This window comes from Akebia trifoliata, chromosome 3, assembly GCF_017979445.1.
Source record: "Akebia trifoliata isolate Shusen 1 chromosome 3, ASM1797944v1, whole genome shotgun sequence".
NCBI classification, from domain to species: Eukaryota; Viridiplantae; Streptophyta; class Magnoliopsida; order Ranunculales; family Lardizabalaceae; genus Akebia; species Akebia trifoliata.
This window is the reverse complement of record NC_141377.1, coordinates 37,654,758-37,671,121: the sequence shown is the minus strand read 5'-3', so window position 1 is coordinate 37,671,121 and position 16,364 is coordinate 37,654,758.

Genomic DNA, 16,364 nt, shown 5'->3' with positions numbered 1-16,364 from the left:
TAAAATATTATTTTTATTTTTTAATTTCTGAAAAAAAAAAAATGCTAATAGCCCACTGATTTGATCAAGACTTTTGACACTAGTAGGATGATTTCTATAACTCATGAATACCAGTGAACAGTCTTTCACCACCTAAAAGATGTGCTTGAATGGTTCTCTTAATTGAAGGGTTTGAAGTACTCATAGTCATTTAATATATAAAAATGAGTCATGCTAGAGTAATATTGAAATTGATGTTGTTTCAGACATTGGCATGCACTCTCGATGAAAAGCATCTATGGTTCTGTGTACACATCCACGTCAGCAATGTCTGGAACGATGTCAAAACTGGTAAATTGGGCTTTAAACCCAAGTTTGTGGTATCAAGGCTCACAAACTTTACCTACTTGGCAAGTTTACACTTTCAATTCTACTTTATCTAAACTCCTAAGCTTACAGCTAAGGACCCAATCATTACAATAATAACAAATAAATATAATCAAATTAGAGTAAAAATTAATACGAGAGACTTACCAAGCAGATGATAGCAGGCCTATATGTTCCATTTTCATAATAAAACCTCTCTTACTTTATCAAGTTTGTTACTTAACAACCTTGAAGTGGGATCTACACTATTGTAAATGATTAAATACTTATAATACCCTCAATTCAATCTATTATCTTTAAAAGTATGGGTAAACTAAAATAGATATTTAATTAAAAGAGTCGAGGGTATATCAAGTATTAAATCTTTTTAAAAGATGTGGGTTCCATTCCAAGATTTACCAAGTAAGAAAAACACTTTTCTTACTAAGTTAGTAAGGAAAGATTCCTTACCTCATCAATTTGTCACTCCAAAAACATGATCTGATGTCACAGGATTGTAGACGACAAAATTCTAAGAACTTTTAAAAAAAATTGTTGATTTTTATCGTTAAATTTTAATTTTAAATTTAAGAGTTTGAAAGCCATCCGTTTTCAACTTGGATCAAGCTTAAAATAGAATTTTTTTTTTCTAGTTTTTTTAATGTAATATATTTTTTATGAAATCTTAATATTTTTGTTGCTTGATTGCCAATTTGATAATCCATGCTGGACCTGCAAACCTAAGTAAGATGAGAAATCTTACTTAATCTGACTAGCATGGTTTATATATATAAGGCCAAGTTTGCTTAGTGACAAATTAGATAAAGTAAAGGAATTTTTGTAATAAAATTGCAACAAATAAGTCTGCCCGGTAAATCTTTCTTTAAACAAAGAGAGTTAGATACTCTCCACAGACAGTTGAGAGAAATCATGGGATGGTAATAATTCTTCCCAATAGTAACTGAGAAATCATATTTTTCCCACCCGGTGTAAAGAAATCTCGACTGTTAAGACTAACTGTCTTCACTGTCTGTGTAGTAAAACTTAAAAAAAAAAAAAAAAAAGGGTGAAGTAGTTGGAATATTACCACCATTGAAGCATAAGAGGACTGCAAAGAGCATGAGAATAACAATTGATTTCATGGTGATGGATGAGTTACAAACCATATTGTCGTGTGTTATTATTTATATTAATTTAAAATTGAAGAAAAATCTACTGTTTAATGTGATAAATGTATTCAAGGATCCTTTCATTAATTTCCTTCCAAATATGCCACCTATAATCCAAAATCTTAAATCATGGGAAAAAGTAAAAAAAATTATTAGGTTAGCATGAGGAGGGTATTATTGGAAAGGAAAACTTGACTAGTAAAAATTAATTAGTAACTTTGCATCTTAAAATACAAGAAAAATAAATTTTAGATAAGATCTTAATATCTAATTAGGTAATTATTATTATTTGTATTAATTTAAAATTGAGAAAAATTTACTTTTTTATTTGATAAATGTATTCAAGGACCTTTCATTAATTTCCTTCCAAATATGCCATATGTGACCTAATCTATGATTCACAATCTTAAGTCATGAGAAAAAGAGAAAAAACTTTAGGTAAGAATGAGGAGGGGTAATGTTGGAAAGAAAATTTTGAATATAAAAAATTAATTAGTAATTTTGCATATCAAAATACGAGAAAAAATAAATTTTAGATGAGATCTTATAATCTAATTAGGTAATTATTATTATTTATATTAATTTAAAATTGAGGAAAAAAATCTACTTTTTAATGTCATAAATGTATTTAAGGAAACTTTCATTAATTTCCTTCCAATCATACAATTTGTGTGACTTGACCCGTGATCCATTTTCTTGAATAATGATAAAAGGTGAAAAAAAAATATTAGGTTAGCATGAAGAGGGGTATTATTGGAAAGGAAAACTTGAATACAAAAAATTAATTAATAATTTTTCAACTTAAAATACGAGAAAAAATAAATTTTAGATTAGATCTTATTATCTAATTAGGTAATTATTATTATTTATACAAATTTAAAATTGAGGAAAAATATACTTTTTAATGTGATAAATATATTCAATGGCCCTTTCATTGATTTCCTTCCAACTATGCCATATGTGTGATCTGGCCTTTGATGTAGAATCTTGAGTCATGAGAAAATGGGAAAAACACTAGGTTAGAAAAAGTAGGGGTATTGTTGGAAAGGAAATTTTAATATAAAATATTGATTAGTAACTTTGCATCTCAAAATACGAGAAAAAAAAAATTCAGATAAGATCTTATTATCTAAGTAGGTAATTATTATTATTTATATTAATTTAAAATTGAGGAAAAATCTACTTTTTAATGTGATAAATGTATTCAAGGACACTTTCATTAATTTCCTTCCAAATATACCATTTGTATGACCTGATCTGTGATCCAGAATCTTGAGTCATGAGAAAAGGCAATAAATATTAGGTTAGCATGATGAGGGGTATTATTAGAAAGGAAAACTTGAATATAAAAAATTAATTAGTAACTTTGCATTTTAAAATACAAGATTTTTTTTTTTTTTAGATAAGATCTTATTATCTAATTAGGTAATTATTATTATTTATATTAATTTAAAATTGAGGAAAAATCTACTTTTTAATGTGATAAATATATTCAAGGACCCTTTCATTATTTCCTTCCAAATATGCCTTGTATGACCTAACCTATGATCTAGAATCTTGAGTCTTGAGAAAAGGCGAAAAAAATATTAGGTTAGCATGAGGAGGGGTATTATTGAAAAAAAAAAACTTGAATATAAAATATTAATTAGTAAATTTTCATCTCAAAATATGAGAAAAAATAAATTTTAGATAATATCTTATTTTTAATTAGGTAATTATTGTTATTTATATTAATTTAAAATTAAAAAGGACTTATTTTTAGGTTTCGCCTTTGCCCTCAACTTGTATAGAACCGGCCCTGTTTGAGGATCTCAATTAAGTGAACAGTAGAGATGGTTCTATTGAATTTTGGCACAGTCATCTTGAAATCTAATTGAGTCAAATCAAGTTTGGGGTTTTAATCTTAACAACAAGCAAAAATTGGTAATAATTTACTTATAGATACTAACTTATTCACTTTTTTTTCATGTATCACTTGAGCAGTGAGTTCACATAGACATGAAGTTATCTTCATCTCTTCCCGATTTCCTTTTTCTTTTGCTAGTCTTCTCATATGGTAATCTTTCTCTCTTCATTATCCTCTATTTTCTTTGGAAATATTTGTTAAAAACAAATTTTAGTACATTTTATCATTAGATGATATATCCCATAACTTTCTTAATTTCTTGTTGTTTTAAATATTGCATGGTTGTAGGAAACATTAATGGAGAGGCTCAATGCGACTTCCGGTACCACAATGCCAACTTGTACTGAGAAAGAGTGCACTAAATTATGCAAGGCCTACTTTGGTGATAAAGCTCACCACAATTGTGTCAACTTTATTACTTGTTCTTGCACAGTATGTGGCATGTAAAAGTGTCCCTTTTTATTGGTTTGTCCCCTCTACACACACACACACACACACACACACACACGAGCCACAAAAATATGATTCAAAAGTTAAATCTTTGGAATAGTATATTGTAGAACTTAAATTGGCACGCCGAACTTACCAACAACTTGTCTCAATAAAATTAAAAATGTTTCTCGTTGAAATCCTAAAATGAGTTTTCTTTATATTTATAATCTTTATAACTGAATATGAAAATTTTCCTTAGGGAAAAGTTGAGAAAATGTGAACATATGAAAATGCTCTGTTACTTGTGAAAAAGCTCTTTGAGTTGGAATAGACATTGGGAGCATATTTGAGATATCCCTTATCTTTTTCAAATGATGGCATGCCCTTGTTTGACTGTCTTGCCCCCTCTCCCCCAATTTGGACATCCCTCTACATTTAAGTAATATTTGAGACAATCCCTTATGATTTCAAATTGTTAATATTGCCCCTTTCGAATCATAGTTGCATTCAGTTTAATCAAATAAATTCATTAAAAAATAAAGAATTTTTTGGAGAATATACAATTAATGTTTTTGGGTTTCTTACCGAAAACAATCATCTTCAACCTCCCCAAAAAATCCTTATCTTCTTGAGATTTGAAATTTCATAAAAGTAAAAAAATAATAATAATTAGGTTGAAGGGCAAAAATGTTTATCATATTTCACGATTAATTGATAAATCATCAATAACTTCTTTGATTTGTCAATTTAATCATGGGACCATCGATCAAAAAGTTTTGTTTTCTTACTTTTTTTGAGAATTTTGTTCCCCCCCCCCCCCCCCCCCCCCCCCCCCCCCCCTGGATAAAACCATTTTTTTTTTTTTTAATATTCTAGATACCCCTGTACTTTCACACCGATAACATGACCCATTTAACTATATTCTTCTTTTCTAGACTAACAAAAAATAACTTAAACACCCTCATTGTCAACATATAAATAAACAAAAATCTTAAAAAAATTCTTCTTAGAACCAGTCATTTTAACGCTCTTCAAGCTCTATTGTAAATTAATTTTAACCTCATCTTCAATCCAGGTTTTTGAACCTTGCCTTAATCCCAAGTACAAAAAAAAATTCTAGAATTTAATTTCTATTAAAAATTCTATCATCTTCTATTTTCTTTAGGATTGAAGGTTAAAGTAGAATTATCTTAAAAAGTCAAAGAGTAGGGCAAAAATTCTTAACCAAGAGATTGAAAATGACGGGTTTTTGATAGAGAAATCAAAGGGGTTATGGTTTACAAGTTGAAGACAAGGGTATTTAAGTCATTTTCCATTCTCCCTAAACCGATCATGGTTAAGCACTTCAACCTTATGGGCCAACTAATTATAGTTTGTCCCCACTAGAAGAAAATCCTGGTCTGCCCTTGGTTCAATCTGTTAAATCGTTTTATTATTAGATTAAATATGTATAAGATTAGATCAAATATTTAGAGAATAAGATAATCTTATAAAACAAAAATGACAATAATTTCACTATAAATACTAAGTCATTCTTTCTTTCGTATGCATCCCTATGTACAAAAACAAGAATGTTGTGGTAATATCTGAATACAAAAAGTAAGAATCATAAAAAAGAAATGTACCCGATCGATAAATATTATTGTGTTCTGCCATAACCTTGTACCTTCTGAAGATGACAACAATAGCATTCATCTTCTTTCTGAACTGCTAGAGAAGGCCGAATAGGTGTTTGTTAATCTTAGAAAAATGTATACCTAATAGATCGGTACTAATCTTAGAAAATCTGCATTTTTCCTAAAATCCTGAGGATCATGTTGATAGAATGCCTCAAACCGGAAGTTGACGTTAGAGTCAAACCACCGTTGAGGCATTACATTAACATGATCCTTGGGATAAATGTATTCAAGGATCCTTTCATTAATTTCCTTCCAAATATGCCATATTTATGACTTGAGTTATGAGAAAAAGGCGAAAAATCATTCGATTTAATTTATAATGCCAAACCATTGGGAGTAAAACTACTTGACTTGAGTCAAAACATGAAGACCTACACACGGATAAATTAATTTTCGATATGATCTTATTATCTAATTATCTAATTATTATTATTTATATTAATTTAAAATTAAGGAAAATTTTACTTTGGGATAATGGGTAAATTTGTACATCCCTAATTCAACATGTTAAATATTAGGTTGTAAAGTAATGTAATAAAGTTTATTGTGATACGTCGAATCATATTTTTGGATTAGATGAAATATTTTGAGAATCAGACAACCTAACACAAAGCAATAAAAAAGGCAATAATTTTATTATAAATACTAAGTCATTCTCACTTTCATGTTCATCCCCTGGTAGTGAGTTTTACTAGTACATATAGACATGAAGCTCTCTTCATCTCTTCTCCTTTTCTTTGTTGTTGTGCTGGTCTCCTCCTTTGGTAATCTCTTCCACTCTTCATTCTTCTCTAATTTCCTTTGGAAATATTTTTCAAAAACAATTGACTTAAAATTTTAATTTTTCTTCTTGGTTTGATTTTAGGAAACATTAATGCACAAAGTCAAGAATATTGCGACCTTCGGAGTTACATGTCAATTTGTACTGAGCCAATATGTGCTGAGAATTGCAAGGTTTTTGGTCTGAAATTAATTCAATCAAATGTGTCACCAAAAATATTTGTTCCTGCAAAGTTAAGATGATATGTAGACAAGTTAGTTATTAGTTTAATTTGGTAGCAATAGTATGGACCAAACCTGTAACCGGTTATCATTATTAAGGAATAAAGATTAATGGGATTTGATGAGGCTTCGTCTTTGATGGAATGATTTCAAGTTGCTTTAATTTTTGTGTGTGCACATCACACATCCCCAATTCCCCATACTTATTTCATCATTAGTAGTGGTGTTGTTTGGTTGCAGTGTTAACTTTGTCCAAATAGAATTTTATGTGATGTAATAAGCTTAAACCATCCACGATTGAGAATATGCTTATATCCCACGCAAGATGCAAAAATATTGTGAATTTGAGAATATGATGCATAACCCTAAACTACAAACTTGTGGAAGAGGATATTAATTTGAAATTGGCATGAGAAACAATGATACAAATTTAAGATCATGTACGTACATGAGCAATGAGATCCTCACACTATTTATGTGAAAAGCAAGATTATAATCTGTCAATCTCAATATAAATGTGTAGTTTGTTATAAAATTATTTAGACCCTAGCTAGGAATAATTTTCGAAATTATGTAAAAAGTCACCTCATTTTTTTTTTTTTTTGAAAACTATTGATTCTGGCAAAGGTCATTGAGTTGCAATAGTATAGAAGGATTATGTCTGCTCCAAATTTTGGGTTGCTCTTATCCAAATCAAAGAATTATGAACTGATATTTGAAACCAAATTAGGTAATTAGATATCTCTAAGTTATAATAAAAATTCCAAATAAAAAACAAGAATGTTGTGACAATATCTAAATACTAAAACTAAGAATCATAAAAAAAGAATGATATTTTTTTTTATTCATTTATATTGCCTTGCCAAAGATCAAAAATATTTTATTATGAAAGAGACTTTGGCTAAAGAGCTATGGAAGAAATTACAAGACAAGGACATGACATAGAGCATTGAAAATTGGCTCTATCTGAAGAAGAAACTCTTTCATTTTCAGTATAAATTAGGTACTTCTATGTCTGAATATTTAAACAACTATAGTAAAATCCTCACTGAATCTTCTCGTTTTTATCTTTGTTGCTAGATCTACTTTCGATATCTGAGATGAGATTTTTTTCTCTTATATCTGAATATTTTAGTAGTTTTTCAAAGTATTTTTAAGAGTTCCTAGGTATTTTTCAAGTTAAAAATTGAGGCTTAGGAATTATGTATGGACTTGGGACTTCAAATTTAGGGTTTTGAGAAGTCTTAGGAGAGTTTTTGACCTCTTTTTTTTAGAGTTTTTTTTTACCTATGCAATTAGGTGGTGGAGACCTCTTTTTAAAGAACTTTGTGAAGATTAGAATTTAAATTAAAAATCTTAGAGATAAGGTCTATCTCTAACTAATATGTTAAGTTGTTTAGGTTAGGATTTTAAATAAGTTTTATTTGAATTTTGAATTTTGAATTTTTTTTACTTCCATAGAGTGAGAATTTTTTTAAGTTTTGGAGAACCCCCCAATAGAGGGTTCTTTATCAAATTATATTTTTAATTTTTTAGAACCTCCGATAGAGGATTCTTTATTAAATATCATGTGAGTCCTACTTAAGTAAATGAGCCACCACTTAAAATTTGATTCGTGAGCTTAACTAATTGATATTATTTGTTCAAAAATTTTAATTTGATTTATTTTTAGGTTTTCTTATTTTTAAATTATCGTTTTGCCCTCAAAGATGATTTTTATGTTGAAGGGTTGTTTTTCGATGTTTTAGAATATTTTGGAATCAATTTTTCAAAAGAAATTCAATGAGAGTATTGATTTGTATCATTTATGCATTTTCAATATGAAATGATTGTGGACCCTATGAGGGACGTTTTCGTAATTTTGTGGAAATTGACGAAACAGTTTATTTTGTTTTAGTTTATTGTTTTATATGTTCGAAAGGATTTTTTAAAGTGCAATGTAGGCTCTATGGATGTTCTGAAATTATGGGTATTTTGATAATTTGATCATTTTTTATGATTTTTCTCTTAAAACTTCTTTTTGTCTGAAAATGATGATTTCTATATCTTTAGGTCATATTTTTCTAACAAAGTTTTCTTTGCTTGAAATATCTCATCCAAGTTTTAAAAACGTATTTAATAACAACTAAAAACATTAGAATATTCATCCATCATTAGGAACCATGACAATCGGATTGACAAGTTGATTAATCAAACGAGAGCAAAAATGAGGTGTCTATAATGATAAAGTAGTTAGAGTTTTAATTGATGTTCGATATGTATTACATTTGAAGAAAAATCTCATCTCATTAGGAAAACTAGACTTATAGGATTTCAAAGTTACTATAGAAGGTGGAGTCCTAAAAGTGGCACTTATTTTATGAAGGGTACTCAACAAGGAAATCTATATTTTCTAGATGAAAATACAATCATAGCAATAGTTTCTAACAGCTTAAATGAGATAGTGACTAATACTTCCAGACAATGGCACATACGCTTAGGACATGCGGGACAGAAGGTTTTGCAAGGATTGGTGAAGCAATGTTTGTTAAAGGGCACCTAGGCTGGTAAATTCGAATTGTATGAACATTGCATTATAGGCAAGCAGACTAGAATTAAGTTTGGGACCGCAGTTCATTGAACTCAGGGGACACTAGATTACATTAACATAGATGTATGGAGACATACCAAAGTTGCATCTTTGGGAGGTAAACATTAATTTGTTACTTTTATTGATAATTTCTCAAGGTGAGTTTGGGTGTACATAATGCGGCATAAAGATGAAGTTATTGACGTGTTTCTTCAGTTGAAGAAAATGATGGAGACCTAGACTAGTAAGAAAATAAAAATGCTCAAGTCAAATAATGGTGGTGAATAAAGTCAAATCTATTTTTGCAAATATGTCAAGACGAGGCAATAGTCAAACACTTCACAGTTAGAGATATGCCGCAATAGAATGGGGTGGCAGAATGTATGAATCATACTTTACTGGAGAAGGTGCATTGATTGTTATCCAATATTGAATTGGAAAAGGTGTTTTAGGCTGAAGCAGTGACATATGCATGTCATCTCATCAACAGGTTGTCTACAACTGCAAATAATGGAAAAACTCCTATAAAAATTTGGTCTGGACAACCTACTACAGATTATGATTGTTTGCATATTTTTGGTTGTCCTACATATTTTCATATTAAAGAAACTAAACTGGATCCTAGAGCCAAGAAGACTATATTTTTGGGCTTCAGCACAAATGTGAAGGGATACAAACTTTGGTGTCCCGAATCAAAGAAATTTGTTTTAAACAAGGATGTTACCTTTGTGGAGTCTAATATGATAAATCAAATGAAACAGAAGGATTCCCATAAGGAAAATGTGAAAAATGGTGTTATGCAACAGGTGGAGCTTAAGGTTCCAAAAAGAATGTTCAAACAATTGACTGTCTCATAAATGATCTAGATAGTGAGAACTCATGCTCAGATGAGGAGGATGATCTAGCTCAAGATCCTTCACAACCAAATTCTATTGCAGTCAATAGATTTAGAAGAGAGATTTGAAAACCTACACGATTTACGAACTTCGTGGCTTATGTACTACCAGTAGTTGATGATGATGTTTCCCTTATTTATAAAGAAACTTTGAAATTTTCAGAAAATGCAGAGTGGAAGAAGAGAATGGATGAGGAGATGAAGTCACTTTACAAAACTCATACCTTGGAGTTAATACCGCTTCAAAAAGGAAAGAAAGCAATCGATTGTAAATGGTACACAACAAGAAAGAAGGTTCTATGAGAAATGACAGTGTGAAATACAAAGCCAGATTGGTGGCTAAAAGCTATACGCAGAAGGAAAGGATAAATTACAATCAAGTTTTTTTTTTTTTCTGGTTGTCAAGCACTCCTCTATTTGAATTTTAGTAGTTTTGAAAACTCAATTTGATCTCAAGTTAGCTCAACTCAATGTCAAAACTACCTTCTTGCATGGTGATCAGGAGGAGAAAATATACATATCACAACCAGATGGGTATAAGGTTATTGGAAAAGAGAATTGGGCTTGTAAATTGAGAAAGTCATTGTATGATTTAAAATAGTCTCTGATGCAGTAGTACAAACGATTTGATTGGTTTATGATAGGGCAAAAGTACACAAGAAATTATTTTGATCATTGTGTTTATTTTCACAAGTTTTGTGATTGTTCCTTTATATACTTACTCTAATATGTATATGACATGCTCATTGCATCTAAGAGTGATGTAATACGCCGAGTTTTTAGTCCATATTTCGATGAAAATCAGATAGTGGAATTTTGAGAAAAGTCTAAAAGTGGGATATAAGGTCACACTTTTGAATTTTTTTTGTTCACTTTTAATGAAATTTGACTTCATCGTTAGAGTAAAAATAATTGAAAAACATACTTTAACTTGTAAGCATCAAATTCAAGTTCGAACATAAAAATTGTAAAATCCTTGATTTTTTGGTCGAACGGAGCTAAAAAAGTGAATTTTTTAGAGTAATAATTAGAAGAATCCAGTCTCATCATTAGGTCCGCAATAAAAAATTATAAAAAATTGAGTCCAAAAAATCAAATTATCGTCAACAACGAAAACAAGTTTGAAAATACCAATTTAATTTCAATATCTATTTATATAAGAGAATAAGTTTTTTTATTTTCATTATCTTCCCCAACCTATCAAAACTAACAATCAAATGAAGTTTTAAAAACATTGGCTTTTTCAACATCTTTGAACCCAATTTTGTTGCGACCAAGACTCCGTAAACCGTCAGTGAAGAAAAGAGCATTATCTGCGACGTCAAACAAATCCAACCCATTATTTTCTCTCTCTCTCTTCTCCTTCTCCATTTTTCATCAAAAATCAACCGAACTAAAAAGTGGGTTTCAACCCTTTTAACCCAAAATTTCATTGACTTAGATTCCAAATAGTCATTCGTCGAAAAAGGAAAAAAGGACATCGTCGTCGAGATCTTTGAAATCACTAGTCTTTTAAAAAATCATCCGCACCCCAAATTGTATTTACCTCAATTTTCGCACACATTCTTCAATTCTAACGACTAAAGATTTATTGGTAATCGTAGATTTTGAAAATGCATTTAGGATTTTTATAAATCTTTCGATTTTTATTAATTTATTTCAAATTCATGAGAAATATATGTGTTTGATCTATTTAATTGTGTTTTATAACAAATTATGTAGGTGAGACATTTCACCAAATTATTTTCGTCAGTTTGGTTATATGATATTTGCTTGGACTCGTTTTAATCCAATTTTTGTAAATTTTCAATTTAAATGATAAAAATAAATTTTAAAGTTGAAAAACAATTTGATATTAAATGAATTGAGATTGATTTAATAAATATCGAAAAGTTCAAAAAGTGCAGATATTAGAAAAAAAAAAATGAATGAAACGGTAAAATGTCAGAATCACGCCCGAGGGGTAATATTTACATTTTACATTGTGGTGATATGTATGGGTTGATGAGCGGATATCTAAGGGTAATTTACTTTATGTTGTCACGATGTAACATGCATGTTTATTCATTTTCTATTTGCGTAAGGCGTTATTTACATTTTTATATTATTATTTAATGTAGGTTGAGTGATCACAGTTACATGGTAGGAAACTGGATATTCATTCTCAACTCTATAATGTTAATTTCTTATTCATTTTCAAAGAAAAAAAATGAAATGAATATGTAGCTATTTTGTAAACTGTTAAAGAGCTTGCGAATACTTGTAAAGATAGTCCGTCATATCATCCGAAATAACATATTATCCTAGGATGTACGGTAGGGACAACCAAACTAATACATGGTATGAGACGCGTATGAGAGTGACGTCACAATTAAAATCCGGGTTTATTCATTTTTATCTTTTTCAATGAACGTGTAATGTAAATGTGGCCATACACGAATTGAGATGTATAATGAGAATCACATGCATAGACGAAGATGGCTAGTCAGTGATCACTAACAATCTATATTAGTCAAACTTCTTGACACGTCAAAAAAAAACTTATTGCTTATGGTCACGTCAAACGACCATCCTAAATTGGATAAATGGTCAACCAAGTGTGATAAGCTGCATCGACCGATTATAAAATCATGAACTAATACCAGCAAAGTATTAGAATATCATGTCCCGACTAAGAGATATCCAATCGCAGAACCCCAACTCTTTAATTCGACTACTCCATTGTGTATTATGTATCTGTTATATTATTTTGAATTATAAAATGAAAATCATGTTTATTATTTCAATTTTATCAATTAGAATTGTATATAAAAGAAAATGTTATAGTATGAGTATCACTAATTAATGTAATGTGAATTTTAACTATTTAGTTGCTCATCCCTAGTTATATGTACTAATTAATCGTAGTTTATCTTGTAAAACCTTGTATGTATTGAAATTATGAGAATGCTTATTGGTTCATGCTAGGAGAGGTTATTAAGGAATTATTTGTTTATCTACTGGGTAACCTTTGTTACTCACCATTTCTTTATCATTTTTTTAATTTTAAGTTTTGTACTTGATGAGGTCGGTGTAGAGCACTCTGGTGAGGATTACTTAGTGGGTTAAATAGACGACCAAAGTCCTTTGTCTGGTGAACATTGGGGCTATACCCACTAGCGATGCTAATTCGTCCAAATTGTAATATAGATTTTGATTGAATGTTAGGATTTTTGTTAGAGAAAGAAGATCTTGTTAAATCTTGTATATTTTTTACTTCTTCTACACTTTGATATACCTTACGTTGTTAAATGTATATAGACTTTCGCTGTTGTTATTCTAAGTGTGTATATATATACAGGATATGATATATATAGTTTACTAGATATTTGAGTGTCTTGAAATGCTAATATAAACAAAGGAAATCATTTCGAAGTCTCGAGACACTACCTAGTACATCGAGATTTGACATGAGATTTTGTGTTAGTATTTTGAGATCGTCACAAGTAAAGTGAAGATTGATAGGTTGAAGACTTAGTTGCAAAATGAATTTGAAATGAAGGGCCTTGGGAAAGCTAAAAGAATACTTGATATGAAAATTAAAAGGGATAAAGTGAAGGGAATAGTTTGTTTGACACAAACATGGTATTTGAAGAAAGTGCTACAAAGATTCGGTATGGATGACAAAATAAAGCCGGTGAGTACACATTTAACTCCTCATTTCAAGTTTAATGGCTCATTGTCTTCGCATACAAGTAAGGAGCATGAATATGTGACTCGGATTCCATATGCGAATGCAATTGGTGCATTAATGTATATTATGGTGAGTAAGTATATGCATGATCTAGGTAAAGGACATTTGTTGACAATTAAGTGGATCTTACGATACATTCACAGCACAATAGATGTTGGGTTGATCTTTGAGAGGAATGATATGGTTAGTCAACACGTGGTTGGATATGTGAATTCAGACTATGCTGGTGATTTGGATAAACGCAAGTCAATTATAAGATACATCTTTACTTTTGCTAGAGGATCGGTGCGTTGGAGATCGACATTATAGTCAACAGTTTCTTTGTCTGTTGCTGATGTAGAAAACATGGCAGTAATAGAGGCCATTTGGCTATGTGTGTTGATTGAGGACTTGGGTGGGAATTGTTTAGGAGTACGTTGAGGTCTACTGCGACAGTCAGAGTGCAATTTGTTTAGCAAAGAACCAAGTTCATCATTCACGAACAAAGCATATCAATGTTCGATTATATTTTGTTCGAGAAGTTGTGAATGAAGGTGATATTCTTCTTCGGAAGATTGGGACTGCAGGTAACCTTGCAAATATGGAGGTTGAAGTTAATACAAGAAGTTTCATTAAGTAAAAATGGAGTTTATTTACTTAATAATGAAATTTTGTTGCTATTAATCATGTAACAATGGAGGGATGACTAATAAACCGATAGCTTAAAGGTGTAAAAAGGAAGGAGAGAGCAAAATACCTATAGTCAAAATTTCATGAAGAATGAATATGCGTGTAAATATGACGAAATAAGTTTCAATGAGAAATTTTGTGTAAAACTGTTTGTACCAACTACTACGTAGTAAAGTTCAGGTGTAGGTAACAACTCACAAGATAAAATTGGCAAGGGTAAGGGGGTGTTTCGATCTTGATAAGATGTAATGATAAAATGCCAATTTAAAAGAGTTGGGGGCTGAAGCCTTAACTTGTGAAAGTTATTAATATAAAAATCTTAAGTCTTAAAAGGTTTTAATTGAAATATTACACTATATAACTGATGTGGACACAATTCGGTACACAAATTTTAGATCAAATGTGATTCGATTACCTTAGCAATCTGATGTATCATGTAATTCTAGGTGGTTAAAAAGAAATGTTTGGTAGGACCCTCCATAAATGCCAAAATCTCAATAGATTTTGTCTTCAAGATGTCCAAATAGCTTTGCATGGAAATCAGTGCCTTACCTAAATAAATTTTTTTTTTTTTTTTTTTTTGATCTGCTGCTAACACAACAAAAAAAACAAAAAAAAAATTATTTGATGGACCCTGGAATAGAGACTTATTTCTAAATATTATATTACTTTTGGGTGTTAATAAATTTGATAGCAAGAACTTTTTCTCTAAGGGCCTCCACCTTAAGGAAAGTTTTGAACTACCAAAAATGCATGATCTCACCTCTTTTACTTTACATGAGTTTTTCAACAGCAATTTTTTTCTTTTAATTAAAAAATATTTTTAAAAAATTCTTCAACGTTGAATTTTAATTTTAAATTTGGGAGTTTGGTCCTCATTCATTTTCCGAGGCTTGGAAATGTATTTTACTTTAATTTTTTATAATCTGTGTTTTAAGATGAAATCTAGAAGGGTGTGGTGTTGGATTGCCAATGCAGCAATCCATTGAAGTCAAATGACCAGTAGTAAGATTTCAAATCTTACTAAGTTAGTCAAATTAGCCTAACTCATTAAGACTATTGGTTTGACCTAGAGATGTACATTCGGGTATAACCGAACCGAATCAAATTTTCGGGTTCAGATCGGGTATGGTTGAAACCAAACCAAAAATTTCAAGTTCGAGTTTTGTTCCCAAGGTAGGACCCAAAATCGATCTGAACCAAAAATTTGGGGTTCAATTTCTATTCGGGTAAACCGAAATTTTTATTGCTAAAATCAAAATTTTTTTTTTAAATATATTTTTACCATAAAAGAGTTGTTTTTGTTTCCAATTGTATAAAATATAAATATAGAAACATTTTATTTTATTTGATTGTCTATTGTATTAAAAAATCATTACACATTATTTATTTTATTCAAGGGATTTGAACCTAAGATGAAGGTCTTACACTACTTATATATTTTAAAAGTTTTTTGTAATTATTTTGTTGTTTAACATATAAATTGTTTATCAATATTAATTGTATTTATTGTTTAAGTTGTGCCACTTGAGCTGAGCTGGAGCCAATCACGCTGACTTCTCACTTCGTCCAAATGGGAAGTGCTCTACCAAAAGCTAATTTGAAGTTCAAATGCAGCGAGATCCAAACATGGTTTCAAACACTACCTCACAACATTTGCAAACGGTGATTCAAATTGGTATGGCAATTACAAATTTTGAAACGCCCACCCATAGATGCACTCGCACTCGAACAAAAAGTCTCGAATACAATATATACTAAAATCATCACAAAATTTGTTAAAGTGTCTTTTAAGTTATAAAAGATTCTTTAGAATTATTCTTTTTTTTTTTTACCAAATTGTCGTCCAACAAATAAAAAAATATCATTTATTTTATTTTACCAAATTACCGTTCAAAACATATTAATGATATTTTTTATTTTTTATTTTTTTTTAGAATAAGCATAAGAGAGGCCCATGCCAAA